Genomic DNA, 7,172 nt, shown 5'->3' with positions numbered 1-7,172 from the left:
CCACTTTGCCTCAGTGGTAACCCAGATCCAGCAGTATTGCAAACACTCTGCTCAAGGAATACTTGTTCAGTTCATCTCCTGTCCCTAAGAAGAAGTCAACATTATACCTCTGTGAGATTGCCCCTCAAACCTATACCATCTTTCACATATCTCGGACCTGGAGTACAGCTGCTCCACATGGGCTCCTCTGCAGACTCTGGTTCCACAGCTGCACTGCACACACACATGCTCAGACACTGGAGCAGGGGCCTCCACACTGGAACCTGTAGTTAAGGTGCTTTGAAAGCATATATTTATAGCCATCTAGCCTCATGCTATACTTCAGAGACACAATTAATGAGTATACGCCTGTGTTCCAGTCCTGGTTCCTTTGGCTACCACAAGCACTAATAGAGGTTCAGCTACAGGGCATATGTTTGTGCCCTAGGCCCTAGATCTCGAAGCAGTGGTAGCACTGCACATAGCTGAACTTGAAGCTTAGGTTCTGAAGCTACTCTGTGAGTCCCTTGCCTTATTTAGCATAGCCAATGCAGCAGTGGGGGAATCTTTCTACAGCCACTGATGCCACGCTACTCCAAATTCCTCCACGCAGACATCATTGTTATTCCATGGACAGTGTGGATCACACACTTTTGTTGCCATCACTCTAAGCATACCCACAATGGTCTACTGAGAGGAAACTCCTTGTTTATGACATTTTTCTTGAAAGAAAAGCAGATTAGGGAATCTACAAAAGCCTTTGACACCAAAAGATTCTGAACCCTTGGCCCTGCTACAAACATCTACAACATTGGTCACTGAGATCTGAAATCTTTGCTTACACAGACCTCCACTGAAAGCTGCATGGAATCCATCCCAATGTGTACTCATCGAAGCTAGGCAAACTGGAACTGCTTCACCTCATCCAGCCAGCACTTTTCCCACCTCTAGGTAAAGCCAAGGAAATATGTAACTACTGAAGAGCACAATAACTTCAAGGAAATGGAAATCTATGCATCGCCTAAGAAATTCAGCAATATTGCTTTAAAAAATCAATAAGCAATAAGAAAATACAGACAACTCAAGAAAATAATACACAAAGTAAATGAGAAGTTAGCAATAATTTTCAAAATATAGGTGAAGTTATTTTTTTAAAAGATTTATTTATTTTTATTACAAAGTCAGGTATACAGAGAGGAGGAGAGACAGAGAGGAAGATCTTCCATGCAATGATTCACTCCCCAAGTGACTGCAATGGCTGGTGCTGCACCGATCCGAAGCCAGGAACCAGGAACCTCTTCCGGGTCTTCCACGTGGGTACAGGGTCCCAAAGCTTTGGGCCGTCCTCGACTGCACTCCCAGGCCACAAGCAGGGAGCCAGAAGGGAAGTAGAGCAGGCAGGTCATGGGATCCTGTCACATGCAAGGCAAGGATTTTAACTGGATTCAAGGGTGAAATTTTAATACTGAAGAAGAAATGAATGAAATGAATAATGAAACAGAATTTATCAATAGCAACTGGACTAAGCAGCAAAAAAAAAAAAAAGTGAATTTAGAGATCTATTAAAAATACCCAGAGGTGACTTTCTGAGCAGGGTATTAAGCTTACATGTTACAGTACAATGCTTTTGATCATATCTTGCCTCTGCTTCTGATTTAGCTTCCTGATGCTGCATGTGGAAGACAGTAGATAATGGCCCAAGAGCTTTAGTTCGTGCCATCATGTGGGAAACTCATGATGGAGTTTATGCATCCTGAGCTAACTTGGTAAAAAGGAGGATAGTCCTAAAGGTTCGAAGACCTGCATTTGCTGATGGCCTGCTTTCAGGGAGAGTGCCAAGAGAAGGGAGAATATCACATGGCAAAACACAAGGAGAATATGTGTGTTCTTTCTGGTCTTGCTCCTTAAAACCCCATCAGTTGAGCCTGGTGCCTTGGTGTAACAGTATAAGCCTCTTCCTGGGACACCAGCATCCCAATTGGGCACAGATTTAAATTCCAGGTCCTTCACTTCTGATCCAGGTCCTTGCTAATAGCCTAGGAAAGCAGGAGAGAATAGTCCAAGTTCTTGGGCTCGAACATTCATGTGGGAAGCCCAGAAGCTACTGGCTTTGCCCTAGCCCAGCTCCAGCTGCTATGACCATTTGGGGAGTGAATCAATGAATGGAAGATATCGCTTTCTCTCTCTCTCTCTTTCTCTAATTCTGCCTTTCAAATAATTACATAATTATTTTATTTTTGAAAAAATTTCAGCAGTAGTTAAACATGGGGGCTTTGCCCTGATGAAATTTTTAAATTCTAAGCACCTCTAAATGTACCTGCCTATACACACCATGATGAATTGAAGATTCTGCACTCCTAATACTTCTCAATGACAAATTTCAACATTTGAACAGTGAACCGTGGAAACAAACTCAACCATAGGAAATCCATAGCAGTCATTAACCTGACTCAGCTCTTAGTATTAGAATATTATAAATGTAAATTTGGCATCAAAACATAAAATGATTGAATGTTATGGTAGGAAAAATCTTTACAAGCAAATGGTAACCAAAAGAAAACATGGGCGGCTAGACATACTTAGAACATAAATAAATGGACTGAAAGTCAAAACTGTAGGAAAAAAGAGGGTGATTATATGTTGATAAAAGGATCAAGAGGGTATATAAATTATATGTAGAAGATATTTATCCACCCAACGTTGAAACACCTAAACATGTAAAGCAAATTATTAAGACCAACAAAATGCATGAGAAAATTAAACATTATAATAGTAGAAGACTTCAATATACTATTTTCTTTTTTGTAAAGATGTATTTTTTATTTTTATTGGTAAGTCAGATATACAGAGAGGAGGAGAGAGGGGAAGATCTTCGGTCCAATGATTCACTCCCCAAGTGAGCTCAACGGCCAATGCTATGCCGATCCTAAGCCAGGATCCAGGAACTTATTCCGGGTCTCCCACACGAGTGCGGGGTCCCAAAGCTTTGGGCCATCCTTGACTGCTTTCCCAGGCCACAGGCAGGGAGCTGGATGGGAAGCGGGGCCGCCGGGTTAGAACAGGCGCCCATAAGGGATCCTGGGACGTGCAAGGCGAGGACCTTAACCACTGTGCCACCGTGCCAGGCCCCAATATACTATTTTCAACAATAGATGTTCTAAACAGAAAATCTAAAGAAGCAGTAAACTTCAGCTACACTTTTGACCAAAGAAACCAACAGACACACGCAGAAAATTCTATCCAATACGAGAAAAACACATTCTCCAAGCTAGATTGTATGTTAGGCATCAAACAGGTCTTAACATATTTAGGAAGACTGAAATGATATCAAGGACCTTTCCTAACCACAATGTGTGAAATAAATATCAGGAGGAAAACTTGCAAATATGTAGTAAAATAAAACATGTTCTTAAGTAGAAAGAAAAGAAATCAAAGAGAACTTTTAAAATCTTAAAAACAGCTAAAAAATAGAAACAGAACATATCAGAATTACAGAGTTCAATAAAAGCAGATTGAAAAAAATCTATTTCATGGGTTGAATATTGTGATGTAGTGAGTTAAGCCATGATCCAGGAAGCCCTCATCCTGTAGCAGAGTGCCAGCTTGAGTCTTTGCTGTTCCACTTCTGCTGTACATGCATGCTTAAGCCTCTGAGTGAGCAAGGGATGATTCCAACACTAGGACCCTGGCACTCAAGTAGAAGACATATATGAAGTTCTGGGTACTAATTTCAGCCTGGCTCAAGCCCTGGTTGTTGACATTTGGGGAGGGAACTCGAGAAGGAAGATATTTCTCTCTCTCTCTCTCTCTCTCTTTCTCCTTTTCTATCTGTATGTGTGTGTGTGTGTGTGTATGTGTGATATTCTGTCTTCAATCAGCTGAAAAATATTTTAAGTTCATAGCAATAAAGGATGATATTGAAAAATAGGAAAGATCTGAAATAAATAACATTGCACTTGTAGGAGCTAAGAAAAGAAGAAACTAAGCCCACAGTTAGCAAGTAGAAGAAAGGAAATGAGTATTAGAGCATAAATCAATGATAAAGAGTCTAGAAAAACAATAAGAATGTTAAAACCAAGGAGTGGATCTTTTGAAAATATAAAATTGATAAATATTTAGCTATGGAATGAGTTTACTGGCAATGAAGATGCCTGTATCCCACACTGATGTGATCTGGGTTTGATTTCCAGCTCTGGTTGTTGACTGCAGCTTCCTATAGATGCTGAGCCTGTGAGGCAATGAAGATACTCAGCTAATCGGGTTCCTGCAACCCTTGTGGGAGTGGGATTGTGTTCTAGCCCCGATCTTGGTCTTAGCACAGTCATGACTGTTGTGGACATTCAAGGAGTGAACCAGTGGCCAGAGGTTTCTTTGTTTTCATCTCTTAAATTAATAAAATTAACCTAAACTAACTTAAAAAAAGAACACTGAATAGATGAAGCCAGAAATAAAAAAGGAGATAATACTACTGAGACCAAAGAAATACAAAGCATCATAGGAAACCACTATAATTATACACAAGCTGGATAAACTAGTATGAACAGATGCACTTGTAGAAACATACAACCTAACAAGACTGAATCATTAACAATCAGAAATTAGGAACTAAGCAGTAAGGAGTCCAGGAGTAATGAAAAATCTCCCATTGACGAAAAAGCAAAGACCTGATGGTTTGATTGCCAAATTCTACAAATATTGAAAGTGGATTAATGCCACCCTTTATAAAATACTTTGAAAATATTGAAAATGAAGAAACACTTCCAAAATCATTTTGGCAAGGCCAACATTACCATCATACAAAGAGTAGTGTAAGAAGAGAAAATTAATTACCAATATCCCTTAATGAACGTGGATATAGAAACCCTCAGTGAAATACTAGAAAACCAAATTGAACTGTGTGTAAAAAGGATCATTCGTCACGCTGAAAGTGAGTATCTCTGAGATGCAGTGATGGCTCAACATAGGCAAACTTACTTCATTTGCAACATGTATCTAAAATCACGTAATTATCTCAACAAATGCATAAAAGCCACTTGACGAAATGTAATACCCTTTAATGATACAAACTTGTTCAACAGGTTAGGTATAGAGGAACCTATTTTAGAACAATAAAGGCCATATGTCACCAGCCAGTGAAAACATGAGAACATGAAATCCCTTCCTCTAAGATCAAAAAGAAAGGAGGCCCGCTAAAATTAAGTTATACATACTCTCACACAGCCACTCAACACAACATTTCTCTTTTAATATTTATTTGAAAGGCAGAGTTACAGAGAGAAGGAGAGATAAGGAGGAAATGGCCCCTCCAAATGGCCACAAAAACCAGAACTGGGCCTGGTCAAATCCAGGGGCTGGTTCCACATCCGCAACATAGGGTGCAGACCCAAGCAATTGGACTATGTTCTACTGCCTTCCCAGGTGCATTAGCAGGAATCTGGATCAAAAGTGGAGCAGTGGTGCTTATATAGGATGCTGCATCATAGGTGGAGGCTTAACCTACTGTGCCACAACGCCTGCTCCTGACACAACACTTCTGATGTCAGGTGTAAATGGGTCTATTTCCTATGGTACAAGCAATTCTCCACCAGTCACCAACTGAGTTTTCCCCAGTTTGATTCAGTTCTGACACTCTCCTTTTGCGTATAGAATCACAGTGCAAATTGGAGCTCAGCCTCATCACACTTCCCCACTGCAGACGGCAGCCCTCAGCTGTGACTCGTCCTTCTGACCAGCCTGCAGTAAATCAAGCTTCCCATGACTAACCACAGGTTCAATCTAGAGGGGTTGATAAAACTCAGAGAAGTATTACTTATATGTATCTATTTTTTTCTTTTTCTTTTATAAATGTTTTTAAAAATATTTGTTTTTTCTTTTTAAAAGTATTTTTTTTTAAGATTTGTTTATTTTTATTACAAAGTCAGGTATACAGAGAGGAAGAGAGACAGAGAGGAAGATCTTCCATCTGATGATTCACTCCCCAAGTGAGTGCAACAGCCAGTACTGTGCTGATCCAAAGCTGGGAACCGGGAACCTCTTCCGGGTCTCCTAAGCAGCCACAATGGATCGGGCTGCACTTATCTGAAGCCAGGAGCCAGGAGCCTCTTCCCAGTCTCCCATGTGGGTGCAGGGTCCCAAGGCTTTGGGCCATCCTCGACTGCTTTCCCAGGCCACAAGCAGGGAGCTGGATGTGAAGTGGCACTGCCGGGATCAGAACTGGTGCCCATATGGGATCCCAGCGCGTTCAAGGCGAGGACTTTAGCCACTAGGCCATGCCACCGGGGCCAAAAATATTTGCCTTTGAAAGGCAGAGTTACAAAGAGATTATAAAAGAGAGCGAGAGAGCTTTCACCTAATGTTTCACTCCTTAAATAGCTGCAATGGCCAGAGCTTGGTCAATCTGAAGCCAGGAGCCAGGAGTTTTCTCTGAGTCTCCCTCTTGCTGCAGGGGTCTGGTGAGTTGAGTCATTCTCAGCTGCCTTCCCAGGCTGTTAGCAGAAAGCTGCTTAGGAAGTGGGACAGTCAGGACATTCATCAGTGCCTGTATGGGATGTTGGTGCCTCAGGCAGAATAATCTCCTGTGTTATGGTACAGGCCCCAGGTTTTTCCGTTTCTCGTCATGGGCATTTGAAGAACACAAATGAGCAGAGCCTAGAGGGGCTCTGAGCCCAGGAGCTTCTGCCCTTGAGAAGTTGGGCATTAACTGTATATTAGTTTATATGATATATATATATATATATAAAGTTAATATATATAACAGTATAGATATATATAGGCTGTATATGTAGATATACAGACTGTATTAATAATATTTTATATATACGCCTATCTGTCACCCTATCAAATAAAATGAAAATAAATTTTTAAATTATTTAATTTATTACTTTATGATACAGTTCCATAGGCTCCGGGATTTCTTTTCCCCCTGCACACTGAAAACCCTAAAATCTTAATGAAGGAAATATATATAAATTAAATCTAATTAAATCAAAAATAGAGAGTTTCCAGAGATAGAAGCCTACTTTGGAGAAGTGTTTTTGCAGTGTTTGGACAACGTGGCTCAGTACTCAACGTTCTGCTGTTTTGTTGTGCTATCCCTGTTTGAATCCTCCCCTTCCAGTACTGAATGGATGGCAGGACTCAGTAACAGGACTTTTAATTTCCTTGAATTGATGATTCTTCCCCTTCACCCATTT

This window comes from Ochotona curzoniae, unplaced genomic scaffold, assembly GCF_017591425.1.
Source record: "Ochotona curzoniae isolate NIBS_2020 unplaced genomic scaffold, NIBS_Ocur_1.0 scaffold_2476, whole genome shotgun sequence".
In the NCBI taxonomy this organism is placed as follows: Eukaryota; Metazoa; Chordata; class Mammalia; order Lagomorpha; family Ochotonidae; genus Ochotona; species Ochotona curzoniae.
This window is presented reverse-complemented; position numbering follows the sequence as displayed.